This window comes from Corvus kubaryi, unplaced genomic scaffold, assembly GCF_017639235.1.
Source record: "Corvus kubaryi isolate FWS band 111438036 unplaced genomic scaffold, C.kubaryi_AGA036_p1.0 37300, whole genome shotgun sequence".
NCBI lineage: Eukaryota > Metazoa > Chordata > Aves > Passeriformes > Corvidae > Corvus > Corvus kubaryi.
Window position 1 is genome coordinate 13,662,093 of NW_024581093.1, and position 21,377 is coordinate 13,683,469.

At 39.3% G+C, this 21,377-nt stretch overlaps 1 protein-coding gene across 7 annotated transcripts in view; it reads left to right on the forward strand.

The window, feature by feature from the left end:
* The window catches only part of ZNF536 (zinc finger protein 536), a 347,905-nt gene that overhangs the window by 50,240 nt on the left and 276,288 nt on the right, over positions 1-21,377 (forward strand). For 4 of the 7 annotated variants that reach the window (XM_042027599.1, XM_042027600.1, XM_042027602.1 and 1 more), the window contains exons 1-2: positions 7,629-7,755; positions 20,256-20,322. The gene's annotated coding sequence lies outside the window, so the exon portion shown is untranslated. Of the gene's footprint in view, positions 1-7,628; positions 7,756-20,255; positions 20,323-21,377 lie in introns of those variants that run through there. The other 3 variants (XM_042027598.1, XM_042027596.1, XM_042027601.1) reach the window with 2 other exon arrangements.

Sequence of the window (21,377 nt, forward strand, 5' to 3'; positions counted from 1 at the left end):
ACACAAGTAAATTTGGATTTGTCTGCTTAAACACAAGTGAATTTGGATTATGGTTGGTCTTGACTGGCAGCTCTCTGACAGAGTGCTTGAATTGGAACATGTCAGTTTGACTACTTTTATTCAGGAAGGGATGGATTTGGATTGAATTTCCTGAAATGTGGTAAGGGGGGGAAGGACCTGTGCTCTCCGAGGGGCTGTTCAGGGCATGGCTGAAGCCCTCATCTGCCTTTCTGTGGCTTGGCATAGAGGCATTTTTTCCTGGCCAGTGGCTACCGAATGATGTTACTGCAGAGGAACAGCTCCAAGGACAGTGGCTGAGGCTGCAGGCTGTGAGTGGGTGCCCGGTGTGAGACCTGCCAGTCCAGAGCCTTGCCTTTGCTGTGCTCCTGGCTGCCCGGTGGGTGTGGAGGGAAAGGAGAGTGACAGGGGTATCCTGCTGGTTTATGCAACTTTTATTTTAATGGGAACCTTTGTAAGATTGTGCTTTCTCTGAAATGCAGTGGGTGGGGAAAAAAAAAAAAAGAATCTCAAACTTTTTGCAGGACGGGAAAATATTTCCCGCCCAGCTCTTAAAGGCTTACCCAGAGAAATTTTCTTTAGCTTATATTTTTCTTTAATGAGTCAAGCCCCTAAAAATGTATTGTTTCATATTCAAAGTGACATTTTAACATATATTTGCCTGACAATATGACACACATATTGGTTTTAATGAGGGCCTCATTATAAAAAAAATGCATCTACTGAATAAAATACAAAATATTTTCACCTAAATGTTGCGTAAATTATTCAGAAACAGGGTTCCTTTGACAGGGACGTGTGAGGAGCTGGGGCTGCCATTGTCTGTAGTACTCCTGATCTCTGGGTAGCTGCAGGACTCCCACCCACTCCATTTGCTGGCACAGCAGCTTCCCCCAGACCTGGCCAGGGGAAGAGCTCATGGCCCTGAGTGCTCCAAGGTCTAGGGCAGGACAGGCTGGGTGTGGGGGGACACAGGGCAGCCTCTGCATCTCCAGCACAGACTGACCCTCCTCCTGCACGTCCCCAGGACTAGGAACTCTGGCAAGGAGGAGAAGTGGTGACAGTGGAGGTGATTGTTTGCTCCTCTGTTGGGGGATCCCTGTGGGACCACAGCAGGTAGCAGGATCTGGTGCTCAGAACGGCCGGATCTGAAGCACAGAACAAGCCTGATGCATGCTTGCTTCCCAGTCCAGGCAAAACCAAATGTATTCTCTAACAGTTATTATTAAATATTTCAGACATCAATATCCTCACTTAACAAGCCCTGACATCCCATCCTGTGTGCTCTGATACCAGCCATGCAGCAGCTGCTGGCTTTGGTGGGTGCAGGTTGGGATCTTGCCTTAGTTCTAGCTCATACTATCTCTTTTTTTTTCTTTTTCCCTCCCTCCTCTTACTTTCTGCCTGAAAAAACCCAAAACACATGCACACATAGGGCAGAGTTAAATTTGGGTTTTCTTGGCAAGGGTTAATAATCAATGTAGATCTTAACAAAGGAGATGCTGCCTTATTATACTGTGAAACTTTTTTTTCTTAACTGTCAGTGAAGCAGTACTAATTATTACTCCAGTGTAAATGAGGTCATTTCCTATTAAGAGAACAAAATGCTTAGCCTTGCCTTGCCAATTCATACCATCTATTTTTCACACATACCCAGCTTCTTAGATTTTTTTCAAATTTTGATAAAATCCATTCATTTGTATTAGAAAAGTGTAAACCATTGCAATAATAGTTGCCCATTATTATCCAGATGAGCTTTTGTAATGTGTGGGTTGTTTGAATACCATGTGTTAGCTATGGAACAATTAGCCAGCTGAATGGTTCTTTAAAACAATCAGATACTTTTATCTCCCTGAAAAAATACATTCCTTGGAAGTGTACTGTTTAACTGTAAATTCTGAGGAACATTAAACTCTCATTGCAAGTAGTACTTTAGGATATATGTTGATCAAGGACAAAAAGACATCGAAATATCTTGTCTTCGTGTTTTCATTTTTTTATGCAAGCAAAAAGATTTAAGGAATATTGTAGCAAACAAAGGGTAATTGTTTTAGCCCAGATGTTGCTTTTGCACAACAAGCAGGTTACAATGTTCCCACAGAGCTGATGAGCCCAATCAGTGAAATGATTAAAAATTGATTTTGTCCCTGTAATTACAGTATGTAAACTACTTAGCTTGGATTGCAAAGGAAGTGATTTTCTAATTACGTATATACTCTGGTGTCTAATGATTGGTTTTTTGAAGTAATGAAGAGAGAGCCCTAACGACTCCTTGGTGCTCTGTTGTTTAAGAAAGACCATCTTTAGAGTAAGCAGCAACAGACAAAGAGTTTAAATTGAATTTTCAACACTGTTAATGTGCACATGGATTTGTTTATTAAAGAGACAGTAGCGTAATTTGATTGGTTGAGAACAACATGGCTTTTTTATTATGTAATATATTAAGATGCATGTGTCATGGTATAGGCACGGAGGTGATGGAAACCTTTTTTTGTACTACTTTAAATTCATAATGTTTTCTTACAACTCTCTCAATCAGATTGCCACAAATGTCTGTTCATCCTGTGCATCCAGAACACTCACAGGAACTGAGCACAGGTATCCAATTTTCCTCTGAGCAAAGTTATTTCTCTTAGAGGTGGAAAGTAAGTTGGCCCTTTTTAAACGCATGCATTGGAACTCAGTGGGCAGCTGTCTGACCTGACTTTTTTGCATTTTAAACAACTCTTTCCAAGATAAGAAGCCCAGGTAGAGAAAAGGCAGGTCTTGGGATGTTTGTGGGCAGCACAGCCTCAGCGCAGCTCCCTGGGGTCAGGGAGCAGGGATTTGGGGTGTGGGTGCTACTCTGCAGCCACCTGGGGTATTCCAAGGGTGCCAGCTGGCCTGGAGTGTTTTCCAGGGGTGCTGTGTGCAGGTCCTGGGCCATCCCAGGTGGCAGACACTGTCCTTGGGGTCTGGCATGTCCAGCAGCTGCTGTAGAGCTACTGGAGCATGTGCAGGAACTACTGCAGGGTTGATGCTCTGGGATGCTCCCGCTCCCTCCTTCTCCTCCTCTGTCTCTGGAGACCCCACTTTAGCAGTGGGCAAAGTTCTCCCCCAGTGTGTCATTACTGGAGGACAGCACAGCTGCAGCCATGTGGAGCTCCTGAGGACTCCAGGGGAAGTGTGCCTGCATGTTCCCAGGGCACAAGGTGGCCCCTGGGGCTGCATCCCACCCCTTTCCCAGGCCACAGTGGAAAGTGGAGAGGCACAGCTATACCATGGTCACCAGCAGTGGTACAGGTGTCACTAGCAATGGTGCTGGACTGGCCTGCAGCAGGGCCTGATCCAGCCACCACCACGTTAAATGATGTCCCCTGACTTTTAGGGCTTTGGATGAGGCCTGAGCAAGAAGGGCAGGAGCAGCACCACGCTGGAGTGATTCATTTTGCAGCCAATGACTAGTCCTAACAGGGACAAGTTAGTCGTGGTGTTAATGCCCAAAACCACTGCAAGGCAGAAGCAGCACTAAATAAATGCAGACTGGGATGTCTGAAGCACAAAAAAGTAGAAAAACCCTAAGGAGCTGAAGTGAGTTGTGCCTCTGATAAAATATTTTTGCAAACCGCTTGGCTCCCCAGGAGTTAAAAAGATGCGCATTCCTGTCCATTCTCTTTGCTGTCTCTTGCTTACTTATATCAGGAGGGAAAAATGAGAGCAATAGTTTGTTGTGTGATCTTGGTGATGTAAAGGATCAAACACCACAGATTTGCCAGGAGATGTGGACAAATCCTGTCATGGTTAGCTTTGAGTTTTTAAATATCTTGTATTTGTAGGCAGACAGCTTTATGTATTGGAGATCTCTGAGTGCGTGGGCAGGGCACACACACACAGGGAGGAAGGTCTGTAAATGAGGACTGGTACATGGCTGGGGAGGCTGTGGTGGCTTGGGTGGAAACCATGCCCCAGCCTGAGAAAAGTGGTGTCAGCTCTCATGTTTTTTGGGAACAGTGGAAAAATACTGAGATTTATTCCAGCATCCTGCTTTAGGGACTGTTTATCTCTCTTCATTTATGCATGTAACTCCCAGTGACACTAACTGGACCCTTCAGGCCCCGCCAGTCCCATCCTACATTTATGATGAATGCAGTGCTCACACGGGGGCCTGGGAAGGTTGTCCTGCACGGCTCCTGGGCTGACTTTGTCCTGTCATTGAGCCTCTTTCCCTGCCTGCTATCTCTGTCCCTGCATCTCTGATGTGCCTAGGGTGAGAGCAGCTATGCCATGGCAATTCAAGAGGCCTTCCAAAAGCAGCTGATAGGGAATAATTATTTAAACATGACACCTCATTCCATCAGAAAGGGTATGCCATTTACAGAGGGCCTGAGCCTTGTCCCCTTGAGATTAGCAGGGGTTTAACATTGAGTTGAACAGGAATGGGATGTGCTGCTAAGAGCCATGCAATTAAGCCTTTTGGTTTCAGCATTTGGGGAAAAGTCCTGTTGTTCAGAGTAAGTCCATACTCAAGCCTCTGTTTTCCATTGCTGTGTATTAGATTTCCATCTGTAACCTGCAGAATTCCTTCTGGCTCCTGCTCATCAGTGGGATGTGATTACTTTCTCCCTTTTGTGTCTCTGATTCATTTCAAGGAATGAGCTACATAAGCATGTTTTAAGAATGAACAGAAATTGTGCCATTATACCTTAGTTATGTCGCAACAGTATTTTTTTTTTTTTAAACCATACTATTTTTGAAGATCTTTGGGGTTTTTTCTTCTCTGGGGGTGTGCTGGATCACTCACTGAGCCATGTGCAACTGCATAGTAGTGTTACTGTGGGAGGCTTACTGTAATAAATTGGTCTGTAAGGATTCATGGTGCCATTTTTTAATGCCAGGGAGTGTATTAGACACTGGTAAACTGGCCCAATTTGACCTAAGTGGAACTGTCTTAATTTGTTTCCGAGCAGCTTGCTGCCTGTACCTTTAAAATATCTGCTTTACATAGTCAGTGTCAAATGTGTTAGAATAATATTAGCACAGGTAAGTAAAATACCTTTTTATAAGGCTTTAAATCATTTCTGTTACAGTTTAATGTGTAAAGCTACAGATTTTCCCAATTTGTTCGTAAGGTTATGTATCACAGACCTTAAATCATTTAAGGTTTTAAACCTGAGGGGTTCACTCTCAGTCATGAACTGGGAAGCAGATTGCAAGCGACATTGACATGCTGATCAATGACATGAAGCCTCCAAACAAATCAGTACAGGACTTTAAGAGATGAAGCCTTACTGTGTTCTGTCTGTCATCAGAATTTATAAAGCATCTTAGCGAAAGCCCCTTGAGAATCATTCCTAGAATTTTGCAAGTCATGAGCGTGTATGTAAAAGCTGAATTTTTTTTTAAACACAAGTAGCCTTGTAATAGCATAGCAAAAATGTGGTCTATGATGTTGGTGTAGGAGTACTAAGAACCTGTTTAGCGAGATAACATCTTTTAGAAACCTAAGAGTTTATTATCTTTGTTTCTGTTTCTTGGCTTTCTTACATTGAATGAGCTTCAAGTAAATACTAGATAGGTATATCTTTGAGGTTTTAAGACATCAACAACAGCAGAAATTCCAGACAAACAAGCTGTCACTGTTTTTAGACACTGTGCAACTGAAAATGTTGGATGGGACCTATGTTTATCTGCAGCAGTCCAGGAATTTGCTGTTCCTATGTGTTCAAATATAGTAACTGAAATTCACTTATTTAAATTCTAAAATGGTATGGGATCTGAATTCTATCTAGATACTATTTCATGTTTAGGAAGACCAAATCTGATGACAGGAGTTTTCTTTAACCAGTTACAAAAGGTTTTTTTATTCTCTATGGTCAGCATTGTAGGTGCTTGGCTTGACTTTCCCAATGGTTTTCTTCTCCTGTAGCTGGGTTTACCCATGGGATATGGGGTGCTGGGTTGGAGTAATGCCTTGTACCTGCTCCCCACCCATTCAGCTCAACAGGAAAGTGTCTCATGGGAGGACAGGCTTTGCTGTTCAGGGCTCATAATTCAAATATAAACCCAGAGCTAACTGGCAGGCAAAAGAAAACTGGGCACGAGGAGAAAGCAGGGAAGAATATCTTCCTACATATGAGGAACAATGGGGAGGGCAAACCAGGTGATTACTGAAGAATTATTGGTGATTTGCTGTAGAAATGCAGGTTATAAAGGAGGGGTTTGAAGCTTTAATTGGAGTAATTCTCCTGTGTCAGAGAAGTTGTATGGCAGAATTATCAGTTGGAAAACGTTTTGAAGCATGTGGCAAAGACCGGTTCGGTCTGCAAACGAGGAGGGAAGCAGTGGAATTTGGGAAGCCTTATGGTGAACCATCACAGTAAGTAGGCTGTGGTTGGTGTGGTGGAGAACCAAAGGGGAAAAGAGGAGGTGGCTTGGACAGAGTGAGACACTGCGGTAGCACCTTGCATTGGATGTAATCCGGGCAAGGTGGAGACTGCAGAGATCTTAGAGGATACACAAGAAGTGTCGTATCAGTCTTGCACTAAGGGAGGGCTGTGCTGCTTAGTAGTGAACTTGTGTTTTCTGAATTATTTCATAGTGTTTTCATCATCAAGAGGGGCTCTCGAAATTGTTGTTTACCCTTCAAGCCAACGAACAGTGTTGTGCAGCAGTGTGGTCCTGTTGGTGCTGACCGATTTAAACCAAATGCACTCAAATGGCCAAGCTCTTAATTACCTAGAAATGAAGGCTGCAATTTTGTCCACACTGACTACCACATCCTGCCACTGTGGCTCTCAGAGCAGTCAGTGCTTCTCTGGGCAATCAGTGTTGGTAAGGTGAAGCCCTGAGGCCGTGATGCTTGAACTGGGGTTTCAGACCCTGCTGTATGAAAGAGTTTGGTTGATGTAGATGTACAAAGTGTATTATTTAGAAGTGACCTTTAATTTCATTTGTTAGACATTCATAGGAATAAGCATAGTTAGAGTTCTCAGTCATAAATTCTTCAGATTATAGCTTCAGTCGAGTGAACTTTATTTTGCTCTAAGAATGCCCTTTGTTTTTGTTTCTACTTTGCTTACTAATGTAATGGCCCTAAATTCGCTTCTGACAAATATCTTGGAAGTATTCTGCTTGGCTTTTACTGCTGGCTCTTATCTCTTTTAAGTAGGGTTTATTAGATGAGATCATCTACAAAGGACTTATTTCTGTTATAAAATGGAATTAAAAAAAAGTAAAAATACAATTAGTAGCTGTTCTCTTTCTACTCAGTTTGAAAGATTAGAATATCAATGTCAAAGAGAATAACTGGGTTTCTGGAGTATGCTATGCAACTTTTGTTTTATCCTGTTTTGTCCTCTTTTGCTGTACTGTCTAGGGGAAAGGATCAGAAGAATTTCATTCTGTTCCTCATCATTATCTTGAGAGGAGGTTTTCCCTCTCAAAACAATCCAGAACTGAAAGAAGTTTTCAGTTCCAAATATGAAATGACCACCAAACATGTACATTATGAAAGCTAAAAAATAAAAGGTGTTAATCCCATTAATACTCTAATTCTTAATGCTCTCTGCTGTCCTGTAGATTGTCTGCTTGAGGTAGCATTGTAATATTTTAATGTAAATGTCTGATTCAAACACTGAGTTTTGACATATTAAATTTCTCACAGGTTTTATTTTTCCAGTTGTGACCTTCAGTTCCTATCCTGTGTCTTTTAAGAATTTCCTAATCCAGGGAACAGATTCGTTGGCTTAAGAATAACTGGTAAGAATACTTATATTGTTCTTGTAACGTTTTCTTCTGCTTTTGGATCTGAGTCTAGGTTTGTTTTTCCACATTTAAAAAAAAAAATGTAAAATGAGGTACCTAAATTAGATTTTTAAGTATGTTCTCACATTTTTTTTACATCTTCAAAAATATAATGTCTATGTCTTGCAAAACTTTTTATTGTAGTTCTTTCAGGTTGTAGTGAGTTACAAATAGATTTTTTTCAAGAAAAATGTCTGCTTGGTAAAATCATGAGCATTCATCTTTATGCAGTTGATATGTAATAATTGTGTTGGGGATGAATCATCATTTATTACTTTATCATCAGACTGCTGATTTAAGAAAACACATGACACTCCTGATTAAATTCATTTTATCATTTTTTGGTTGTTTTTTTTTTTTTCCCCTCCTGTAAGTTCAATAGAACATCTCATGCATATTATTAAGAACCATATTCTGTTGTATATTAGCATGAGAAGAACACCCATGAAAATCAGTGGGTGGAGGGGTGTACTACATTGTATATGTGATTTTCCTCTGAGCTATTCCAGTGCAGTAGAAGAAAAGCTCCTGTAAATCTGAGAAATCAGATTGGTGTGGAAATAGGTGTGAAATCAGAATTGGGTTATTTGGCCCTCAGTTTGAAATAAAAGTCTACCTTCCTAGGAAATAACCAATAATTCATTCCACATGCATTAATTGATTCTTAAATCAAAATTTCTGATAGCTTCTGCTCCCAAATCAAATTCTTATGTTATTTCTTTATTTTAATTGTTATACTGGGTTGTCTATTCCTTTTTATATCTTGTGAATTAGTAGAAACTCTGTGATTCAGAGGAATTGTGCTGATTTATAGCTGATGTGAGAGGATATCCAGGCATATTAAAGCTTCAGTACTGCAAATGCATAAGCAGGTATTGAATTACTGATGCTAATGGAATTACTCACGTGAGTAAAGTTAAGTAGAGACGTAAGTGTTTTCAGGATTGATGTCTGTACTTATGAATTTATATCATTTAAGACTATGGCTCACAATTTTTAAAACTTACTAATTGAATGTGAGCCACTGGATTTTATTCTAGACAATTGACTTGAAAAGAATTACAGTGACTTGATTCTAGAATAATTCCGTCAGCTTTGGAAAAGATACGTGCATTTTTTAATGCTGTAAATAAGGATGTAGTTTGACCAATTCACTCCACTGATCCCCACTAATATCAGGAAATACTTGCCAGAGTAAAGGAGGAGCACAGGACCGGACAATTAGTGATACAAATGGTTTCAATCAAATGGTTAAATAGCTCAGCAAAGACGTGGTTCATTTTGTAATAGCATTTGGAATCCAAATAAAACCATCTGAGGGATGTGCTGTTTGTTGTGATGTTAATGCACAAAACAGAAAACTCTCAACATGTCTTGAATTTCAGGGGGGTGTTATGAAGATATTAAGTGCTTAAAAAAAAAAAAAGAAAAAATTTCAAGCCCACAAACTTAAAATACGCATGCAGAAACTCATACTCAATTCTAATTAACAAAGCTTACCTTTCTCTTGACCATAGAGGTCATCATGTAAACTATTTAAATTGATAGTAATATTATGCAGCATGAAATTAATTTTACATTGTATACAGTTTTTATTGTGACTTTATCTTGTTTCAAAAGTGCTTACTTTCTGATTTTGTGGATATTACTGACTGGATTACTTTTATTTTGGTTTTTACACAACAGTTATATTAGAAATTTGCTGTTTTATTCTTACCTTCTTAGTAAAAATCCTTTTATCACACAATGGGTAATTTATATCCATTACCAGCCCTTTCAATCCTTTTCAGTGGTGCTGTCAGTGCCTTTGGCACAGTAATGATTAATGTGATCTAATAATAGTGTGCCATTATATTACCTTAGTAAAACATGTACCAACATCCTATTCAGATCTACCAAATTCATAGCTTCCTATAATATTTTTGTTGAAAGACAGGATTACTATTTTTCAAAGCAGAATTTTTTTTTTTTTGCCTTTAACATATTTAATGAAATTCACAATTCTTTGCCATGGTAATCTTCGTGCATGCATTTGGGCTTGATGGGTGAATTTTATATCATTCTGCATTATTATGATTTGTTAGGCAAATTGTTTGACACGTAAAGGAAGATACGCATTACATTGTTTTGCTTTGTTAAGGGTGCATTTTAAGCATTCAGTACCTTCTGATTATTCTGCTGTATTTGTCATAGGGGGTATATTTAGATTGTAGTATGCAAGAATAAGTATTTGGGCTGAAATGTGTCTTTTTCTACATTCTAACCCAGATACTGCCACATTCTGCAGAAGGCAAGCTCTCTGCTCCTCTGCCCAGCAGAACCAGTTTTGGTTACAGTTGCTTTGCTGTGGTGCTTGCTCTTTGGCACTCCCTTGCTTTTTTTTTTTGCCAGTAGAAACGTGCAGAATGGTGCCCAACTGTGTGCTGGAAACTGGGATCATGCAGTGCTATGCCTGTGGTTTTCAACCCAAGGTAAATACACCCGACAGCCAAAGCCACACGCATCTGCCCCGTGCTTGAGATGCATTCAAATACAGCATTGCTTGACCCCAAACTCCAGCTGTCAGGTACTGCCAAGTTCACCCAAGAGGCAGAGAAACTGTCCAGAGGACACATTTTTGGTGACAAAAAATGCTGGTGCTTGTAGAAATGTTGGAGTGGTGTGTGTGTGACTGACTGCCTTCCAGTGTTTCCAGTTAGGCACTGGTCGATGCAGTGGAGGGGTTTGGTGCTGCTTTTGCACTGAGCACTGATTCCCTCAGTCCCCTGCAACAGGAGGGGCTGTAGCCACTGCACGCTTTCCAGTCTTGGGTTCATCTGTTTGATAATGCTCCTAATCAGCATGGCTGAAGAGTTGGGATAATACTGCATCCTTGCAAAGCATCTTAAATCTTCATCACCCCAAGATGTCATTACTGCAGTCAGGGAGTCACATACTTAACACTGTCGCAGCAAAATCGAAATGAAACAGCATGTCCACATTTTAACTCTACTTTGTGATGTTTGTTAAATACATACTCTTACTGTTTCATCATAGCACAATAAATAATGAATGAGAAAAATATTTTAATCTTGTCAATACTGGAAATGTCTAAAAACAAGCAAAGTGTGTGTATGCATTTATGTGGATTCCTTATTTGATTTAGGCTAAGCGATACAGCTGTAACATGATTTGAAATATGCAATCAATGTAAACGAAGAAAAATATTTTGAATGCAGTATATAAACTGTGTGGTTCTTTAGACATATTTTTAGGAAAAGAAAGAAAGATTATGATTGTCATACCATGTAACAATAATACTGCCACTGGAAATATATGCAGCAGCTTTATTTTCTGCCACAGTAAAGACAATCTTAAGTCTTGGTCATTTAAATCAAAGACATTCTCATCTCTTCCACATAGCTGATTCTTCATGACATAACAAGAAATGAGGGGGAAAATAAAGCCTGAAATCTTGGTTTAGCGTTGTATTCAAAAGGCTTAGAGAAAGTTCCAAAAGATGCTTCCCTGTTTTCAGTAATAAATAGTTATGTACAAAATAGAAAAGCCTTTTACTCTCCAAAATCAGTTTACTAATGGAGATATAATTATTTAAAGCTCTAACTGAGCTGTACTAGTCTTGAATGAGAGATGCCTTAGGTTGGACTGTGTATTGTGCAGATTGCATTATATGTTACTGCTTTATTGCTCCTGCATCCTGCAGTTCTACCAGTCAGGACCAAGCTCAAATGAAAAATGGTGGCTTCCTTTTTTTGGGATAAGATCAGAAAGGTCAGTGAAATGTTTCTCCCTCATTTCTTCACATGCAACTCAAAATAGATGTAGTAGACTGCAGACTCCATAGTCTAAATCATTTTCAGGGTCTGGTTGATTGTTTATGATATTGTTCCTTTCAGTGAGAGATTCTTGTATCGAGTGTGCGAGGCACCGGCCGCCTCAGGGTAGTTTTGTCTCTTTCGTTGGTAAAGTAGGGTTGGAAGTCAGTGAATTGGCCAGCCAAGGATTATTTCATCTGCCCATCTGTCCGTCTTTATTCTGATGGGACAGAGGCTCTGATGTGTCATCTCTGGGAGCAGGACTGGTGAGAGGAGGACCCCGATGCAGCTGCTCAAGCTGTTAAAGAGCACCATTACAGTTCACTGCCCTTGTTTAAGCTCCTACCCCTGTTGCTGTACTGTGATCCTTAACACACTTGGGTAGGTTAGGAAGTGGTTTCTTTTGTGTGACTCTGAAAGAAAGGCCTCCCAGTAAGCAGAGGAAGAAGAATAAAATAAAATAAAAGAATCTTGGCCTAGTCTTAAAAGATAGAAAGCCACAAGAGGAAAAGTATTTTTGGCTTTTAAGGCTAATTTTATCTCTTGTGAGGCCACCAAGTCAATGAGTAGAAGTGGCAACTGGCGGTTCTTGGGTTATATTGCTAGCCACTGGATTACTGTGTGACTTCAGTAATGAAACATAAATGTTCTCTCTGTTCCCCAGTGGGCATAATACCATTTACCTGTCACAAAAATGCTTTGTAATTTAATTAACACTTGGAGTGCTCTTTGAGATCCGTAGATAAAAGCAGGCAAAATGAGTCAATTGTTACAGAAATCCCAATTTATCCCCATTTAAAAAAAAATACACTTTGTCTTGACTTTTTCAAACCTCAGATAATGTTTGATAGGAGTTTTGGGCTTTGTTCTTACTGGTCCTTGGAGTCACTTATTCTTAGTAATTTGCATAGGCATGGTGTAGGTATTACTTTTTTGTTCAACAGAGTATTTTGGTGGATCATAAATTACCAGTCCCTGTGCTGGGAATCTGGTTCTGAGAGAAGCATACATTTTCAGAGGAGACTTTGAGTTGTGCATTATTCTTCAGTATATACCTTTCATTATTTGGGGGGAAAGATTTCTTAATTTTTAGTTGTGCACTGGATATAATAGCTTGTTTTATGTTTCATGAAGTTTTGCTAGTATGTTACTGATAAATTACATGAGCTGTAGTTACAATGCTACACTCTTCCACAGCCATGTTTAATTACCACATCCTATCCTGGACAGATCACTGACCATTGACCAAACCAATTCCTGTGTGTAGACAATTGCTGTCTAGATGTACACCCTGATCTGCCTTTGACTGAAATATCAAATTGTATACTTGTGCTTTGTAAGCCAGATGAGATGTTAAGCTGATTTTTGCATCTGCTCTGATGTCAAGTAAAGAAGTTTATTTTTAAGGCAAGCAGAAACACGTGCAGCAGGTGAGCTGCAGCTTCAACCATCCATGCTTTTCATCTTGTATTGATAATAGCCAGATCCTTCTCTCAAGTACTAAAGCCCATCTCTTTGCTCCTGGGTACCCAATTCATTCTCACACTTTTTCCTCTGCAGCTTCGTGCATTCATGTGGGCTTTGCTACCTACCACTCACTTTTCTTTTCAGAGACTGTGGAAACAGCACACACATACCTGGATACAGCTGGGCTCAAAGTAAGGTTCTTGGCAAAAAGTCTGTGCTCATACATTTTCTCCCTTTTAATCTACTTTCTGCCACTGTCTTACTTTAACTGCTCAAAAGGAGTTTAAACACTCTCCTAGATAAGAAGATAATCTCAACAAGCATCTTACCACTAGCAAAAATGTGGAACACCTGTTTGTAGGCAGGCTTGATGAAATATCTCGAAGTTACACTAAGCAAGTCTGCCATTCCCTTCTGGTATTAAAAGTGTCATTATCTTGAAGTTCTAAGTTGTGCTGTTTGTGTAACAGCACATAATAAAACCTAGAAGGAATTTATATCTCTTGTATTCTTTCCTTCATCTTCTCCAGCAGTTGTTTCAGAAGAACCCTTTTGCTTTTGCTTTGATAATTTAAATAGACAGTCTGATGCAGTTGTGACAAACTGAAGGCTGACTCTCAGCTCTCATGGAAATCTGGCAAAGCCAGAGTAGCTCAAGTAATCTGCCACTGCTTTTCAAATATTTTAGAGTAATACAAGCTCCATTTATCAGAAATTGTTAATATTTTTTCTGACTCTACATCTGACTACCCTTCTGTATAAATTTTACTTTTATTTCACTTTTTAAAGCATATTCTACCACAAAAGAATTGGAGGAAAGGTAAAGAGGGAGATGTTGGTGAAATCATACCTCTGCCCAGCTGTAGTGACAGGTAGCAGTGCTGGGAGGAGGTGCAAATGTGCAGTAGCAGTGTGGACACCTGTGCACATGTACAGGACTTTCCAGGAGCAGCTTGCTTTAAGAGCAGGTGAAAGTGTGCAACTGCAACAGAAAGCAGAAGCTTTACTCCCTTTCTCCCTCATGCCCTTTCCCTGGAATATTACATTTTTACTGCAAGTGCAGCTGGATAAAAATAGAGCACATCTTAACGCTCTTAATAGAGATCCCAAGTGTTGCTTTGAATGGACATTGTCCTGTGAGCCCAACATTGGAGGAAAATTCTTGTGTTCCTTTTCTTTCCTGTGGGTAACTGCACATTGCATAGCTGACCAAATATGCCCAGACTATGGAAAAAGAGAAAATGGCAAGATGACTATTTCCCCAAAACAGTAAACACACATTGCAGCCTCGCTTCTTATTTGAAAATGCAAGATTTTACTTTTTGAATAACTACTGTATTTTAACAATAGGCATCAAGTGGTTGCTATGTGATACACAACAGTGTTTTTCATGAACTTTTGGCTGCTGAATAAGCCCAGCAAATATGGGTTCTTACCCTTTTAGTTTTCTGGGTCAATTCATTTTGCACAAAGGAGAGAATAATTTGAGTTGTAGGCAGAGAATGTTTTCTTCACATGGTAGGGAAGATGAAAGCTATTTTTATTTGATTTCTTTTTAAATTAAAAATTATAATTCTTTATAGAGTTACAAATAATTATCTTATTACTAAAGGCATCCTGTAAGCTTGTTAGAGTCTTTCTCTGTAAAATAATTGCTGATTGTCACTGCAAACTAAAAGTGAGGGAGAATGAGGGGAAACATATAAATATATATGTAATGCTTCTGTGTGGAAGTTATTTTGTTTTTTCAAAATGCTATTTGATTACTTCAAAAGTAAAGACTTAGGCAAGTGCTCTTTGTTTGTTAGGTGGTGCTGGCTGGTTATAGACCATATAGAGTTGTTTTCTGAACTGCTGTTGTCTAAATGCTCAGCCCTTTCCTGCTTATGGGTCAGAGAGGACAGTGTCTATCAGATTTAGTTGGCTTCCTGATGGGGCACCACATTGAGGGTGCTTTTATGTTCTTATCTTCTGTTCTTCTGTTGTTGGAATCCCATGGAGCAGGATTTCTGCAAAGTGTGGATCTAAAATCTGCGTGAGAGCAGGGGCTGGCACTCAGTAATAGGAGGGGAGGGGGCAGGTGAGGTGGCAGAGGAGCAGGCAGATGTCAACAGCTACTGGGAGCACACAGAGGAACAGCATTAATGGCACCTTATGTGGAGGGAGAGGGAAGACTACAGAGACAGGGAATAAAGGGATAGGGAAGGAAGGGCATTCAAGTTATGCAAGGGAAGGGAGAGAAATGATTTCTAGCTGTGCAAAGGTATATGAGAACATGTACCTGTCTCTAGCTTCTCAGTGCTAGAATACTCATTTAATTGTAATTAGCTCTGGAATAAGTACACTCACAGGGGCCTACACAGAAAGGCTTCGACAGGGAAAGAAGGGCTTGGTTTGGAGAAGAGTGAAAGTTGAAAGAGTGCTGTTGAGGACAGATCCATTGTCTTGAAAGACAAAGAGGATGGGTGGAAGGCTTATCATGCTCTTCTGTGAGGTGCTTCTAAGCCATGAGCTATCCTGTCCTGTATCAGATGTGGATGGGCCTTTGTTTAGTCTTGGGCAAATTTGAGGAGCACAGGGTCTGTGTGGCAGATTCACTGAGACTCTGGAGGGCAGCTGGCTGAACCATGGATGTACTGCTGGCCATGGCTGGTGCTGTTCTGGATTTGGTTACTTCAAGAAAAATACAGTTATGATTACTCTTCCTTTTGCTGTCTGTGTATGACAGCATCCATCAGTGCTCATCCATCCACTCAAGTGTCACAATGAGACGTGTTTGAAAATGACAAAGATGTACAAATTTCATCTGAGCATTGTGGCTGTTCATTCTCTAAGGCTCTTAGCCCCTCACCAAACAACAGCACTAGAGCAAGCTGCCAAAACAGAGCATGCTGCCAAAGCACAGCTCTAGAGCAGGCTCCAGAAAGGCTTCATTCCAAGCCATCTCTCCTCTAATCTGGACATAACTTCAATCAATTCTCACAGTGGCTGTAGCTCTCCATTTGTGTAATTTACATAATTCCATTAGGTTGAATAAATTTACACAAATTTTTACCTTCTTCTGCTGGGGAGGTTGGTAGTTGTTATTGCTTTGGGATTTTTTGAGGGTAGTCAACCTCTTTCTGCATACAGTTATGGTGGCAGATATCAGCCAGAAAAGCACCTGTGTTTCACCTTAAAGATTTCCTTACAGAGAAGAATGAAGGAAGTTGCAATATATCCCCCATTACTGCATCCTGACAATATTCAGAAAATTCTCATCTTCCCTCTGCATTTTCCCAGTTACCCTTCTCTTAAGAGTACCTATTGCCTCTTTTTGGTTAGGTTCATTCTAAAACCAATTTTGAGGGAAATACCTTTTTTCTTTGGTCTCAGACACAGCAACACCCCTGCCCCACAGCTGATGATAGGGATTGTTTACTCAAATAGAAAGAAAAATTCTTTCATGGATGACATTTTTATTTTATTTTATTAGATGTTCCATGTAAAACATTTATCATTGGAATAATTTTCCCTCTCAAAGTCATATCAGACACAAAGCTGTCTTCGGGGCTATTCCTTCTAGTTCACTGGACAGCTGTTCTGCCTGAAAAGAAAGAAAAGATCATATATCAATCAAAGACTTCAGGAGAATCCTTATGTTCTTTATCTAATAGGAAAATCCTAACTGCGAGTTCTTGATCTTCTGACTTCTACTTTTTCAGTTTGAAGAACTGCATTGATATATTTTGCAAGACTTATCTGTTGGGTTTATTTTTTTTTAATGTATCTTTTGTGTGTCGTTTTGATGCTTGGAGGGTGTTACAAACTCATCTTCACTGGTGACAGCCACATCATAAGCAAACAGTTTTCTTATCCCTATGACTCAATTCATCCTCTTCTGAATGTCACTATGGGCAGAAATTAGCGCTACTTAGCAGAAACAAGATTCTCATCTCTGCTCTGCTGGTGCTGAACTACTGATTTCCAGTTGAAAAAGACTAAAGGGCTGAAAGATGTGCCCAAGCTGCAGCCTTCTAAACTGATACAGATGTCTGTATTTACTCATCATTCTGAAGTTCTGTAGCCCCATTGCAGTGAAATAAGTAACAGGGAATAATTTTTTTAAGAAATTTTTTTTTTTGCTAGTTATACATGTACCATAGTCTGCTATGCTAATTCAATGAAAATTCAAAGTACGTTAGAGTTCCTGGTCTTTAGAAAAATATTCAGAATACTTTCTACAGTTTACTAAACAATGTGTATATACAGTAGCAGAACTGAGGTAAGTGTGCGTCCTTTCATCTGCAAGTGTGGGGTGAGAAGACACAGAAGAAAACTTGGTTGCTTTCTTTCAGTCTAGCAGTGATTACCTTCCAGAGTGGAAATCACATCCTCTAGGTGGGGTTTCCTGGCTGTGTCATGTTCTGAGCTGAGTGTCAGAGCATATTTGCACTGCACAGGTACACTGGAACCAGGCTGAAGGCTGACTTGGAGACACAGGAGCCCAAGGGAACTATTAACCAAACTTGGACATTTTTGCACAAGGGAAAAAGAAAGGCAAACTAAACTCCAAGATGATTTTCGTGTGCACCTGTTGGTGCCCTTCAAAGCAGTCTTGTTACATGTTCATCCTATGTTAGCATTCGATGGTATCTTCAGAGCCCAGACAATGCCACGTGGGGCTCAGCAATATTATAAAGATTTGCAGTGTTTTGACGTGTTTTGCTGAAAGAGACCCTCTGTTCTCGAAGCCAGCAGACCTTGACTTCAGTAAGGCTTTGCAAGGGCTGTCTGGCCTGGATTCCTTTATGTAGGATTGCAAGCAAAATTAAGGCATGACGCAGCTAATTATGCAGTGGAAAAAGAGGTATGAGAAAGGAAAGATGTGCCAGCATAATTGCAGTAAATTCTTGTATTTACATATACTTAAAGCCGTCCTGATCCAAAATTTCCCCAAGCAAATGAATTTATTGATTCTAAGCAGATCTTGGATCATATCGCTTGCCACATTGGATCAGAATATTGGGCCATCAAGTGCCATTGATTATGACCAGGAGCAGAAGATTTAGAGGAAGAGGCAAGAAACCTGTGATCAGTCATTGTAGAATAACTCTCCTTAAGGATGTTGTAATTATGAGCAGGACGCATGGCCAGTGTGCAAACTGTGATAGCTCCAAACAAAGGGAAAACAATGGGGATGATTTAATTCTCTTTTGCTTTGAAATAAAAAAAGATCAGTTTTATTTAATCAATAGACTCTAGGGTTTGATGTATGGATGAAAACTTACAATCAGTGGAATAATATTTCTGGTTAAGCACTTCTCATCAGGAACTTGTTTGACCTGTGAGCTGCTTCATTTTTTAAACTTAGATGTCTCTATTACGGAACTTCTAAAGATTGTTGCAGTGCCAGCATGGGGAGCGTGTGTGTGTGTGCTTTAATACGGATGCATCTTGTAGGAGAGGAGATGAACCTTTTTCTTTGTACACAGACACATACATGATTTATCAAACATATTGTATTATTCTGTCTTTACAGTAAAACGTACAGTGGATGTGAATTACTCTATCTGTGAAGGATTAGAAACTCTGATGTTCTGTCTTGTATTCAAGAAGAGGATTACTCTGCAGATAACATGCAGATAATTTACTTTTAGTGAGGCATTGCAGTTTAAGGACCGAAAAATCAACTTTCTTGAGGCAAAAGGAAGAGGAATTGGTATGGAAAAACATAGGGTACTTGACCACTCATGGAGATTTCAAGAGAACATCAGAAATATGTCATTATATATTTATTGAACAGTTGTTATTTCCATCTTCCTAAAATGGTCTTTTGATTTAAAAAGAATTAAAAATATGTTGTAAAGGCCGAGTACCTTGAAATTCACCAATTTTATTGCGTGCATTGGCATGATTGGCAGCATTACATGCCAACAGCTCATTTAAATATGAAACATCTGTACATTATTATTTAGGGATTTTTCATCTGTTGATTTTAGAAATGAGGATTTTATGAGTCCTTGCATGCATAATTGTGTGTTACTTATATACAGACGCAGTCAGTAATGAAAGAATTGGCCAAAAACGTACTGTATATGGTTTTGTGATTAAGATAGGAAATGCAGTGTATGAAGAAATACAATATGCACTGCATTTGATTTTAGGTGTGGCAGCAGCAATTATGATATCATAACAGTGGAAGTAATATGACAGTTCAAAAGCACAGTGAGGAGGTGATGCTTTCTTATACACAGCAGTGTAAATTCTTAAAATAACAATGTAATTTTTACATTTTTCACTGGTTATCAAGATAATCCAATTTAGGACAATTTATTCTCAACAGGTATGGTAAAAATAGATATATCATTCTGGAGCGTGGTATAATACATTAATTTTTATGAGTGAGTTATGAAGATGTACAACTCAGGACCTAGGATAAACATCATATTCCTTAATTAATCCATTACATTATGGCACATATGTGTCACTTTTATTACCCTAAAATGAAAAATGTTGGGGAAAGAAAAAAAGCCTGTTTTTTTCTCTGTATCAGAAAACCTTTCTTCTAAAATCATAAAAATGTAAAATCTAATGCAGCAAACACTATTAATGAGTTAAACATCTAAATTCCTTGAAGACTTGTAAGATAAAGAGCTATCATCTTCTGGTAATCATTCAAATACATTCTTAGCTCAAACATATTGAAGCTTCCGCATGCAGTTTCTATATGTTTAAATGAATCCAGACCACTTACATTCCAGCTAGAGAATGCAGGTGAGGTTGTGATTGAGCAACAGTGGAGGAAAATAGTGGAAAATGAAGAAAAAAAAAATCATCTATCCCTTTAATATCCCAAAATGCAGTGATGTAGATTCTTATAATTTTGGAACCCACCCATACAAATCTAAAATGAAACTTTCCATCTTACAGGTCTCATTCTGCCAAGATTCTCCCTTCTGCCCCAGCATAGATCTCCAGTAATCTGGTGTATTTGTTTAATGGGCAGGAAACTTGTAACTTCTAGAGGAAGAGTGGCAAAATGTCCCCTTTGCTTGAGTGCTCTGGCCTCAGCTTAGGAAGTTGTTCCCTTTGGCTCTGAGTGTGGGTGGGGATCACATTTTAACCACAGAGTTTTATTTACAGATTGGGATGAATACTAGGCTTATAATGATAAATATTTTGTATTTGCAGCAAAGGGTCTACAAGAGTGTTCATCACCTGTTGATTAAAGAATTAAATCTCACCACACTCCAGCCAGGTAAGTTCTATCAGCCCTGCAGCTCCGAGTATCTGTGCTTTGGGAAGGCGGGTGACTTTCTAAACAGTGGTCACTGGCAGAGCTGTCCAGGGCATGTTTTAGAACAGATGCCAGATCTTCCTCAGTTCCTGGTCAGAGACTTTCTCAACAGAATTTATCTATTTGGTTATCTAATATGGGAGCTGTTTTTCCAAAATGTGGTATTTTAATTGTATTTAAGTGCTCGAGCTGGATGCTGAAACAATCACTTGCATTTTGTCTACTGCACTGCATTGGAGCTTCCTAATATCAAACCCATAAGATTATGAATGTGCTTTGTAAGCCCAAGAGCAAATGATCTTTTACATATCTATGTGAATACATTTTCATGTGATTTTACAATGCTAGGTTATCTGTCACTATTTGTAATTTCTAAAATCTGACACTAATAGAATTTAGTATTTGTCGTTTTGCATTAAAATAAGACTAGACATAAGACAACACAAACCAAAACACTATTAACGAAAAGACCAAATTAGAGATTATTGTGTACTGAAGACACGAAATTTAATATAAATTAGCACAATACAAAGAAATATGTTTTTCTACTATCTCAGCATTAGAAGAATAGCTCTGCTTTTCTCCATATGTCTGTGTCACCAGGTTGTTATTTCTTTTGTTTAGTCATATAATAGAATGTGTTGAGACATATTATACTCAACTTGTGTAACAGCCTACAAATACTGATTGCAGTTTGAGCTTGTTATGGAAAAGTATTGCCCTGTGGATTGAGAAAATGACCAACAACGGACTATAATCTATGAAGCTGAGAGTAAAATTGCCAACTAGAGGTCATTTTTCAAACCAAGGGGCAATAGTTTTCTACTATAAACTGAATATTACAGTCAGTATATGTTTTATTAAACCATTTCAGAAACTTGGGAGCAGTTTCATTTAAACTTCTTGCTTGATGTGACTCAGAGAACAGGCCCAGGGCAGCCCACAAAAGAGGCCTAGTGCAGTCTCTATAATAAATATTCTGTATACTCAGTAATTATGAAGGCTTTAGGGCCTTT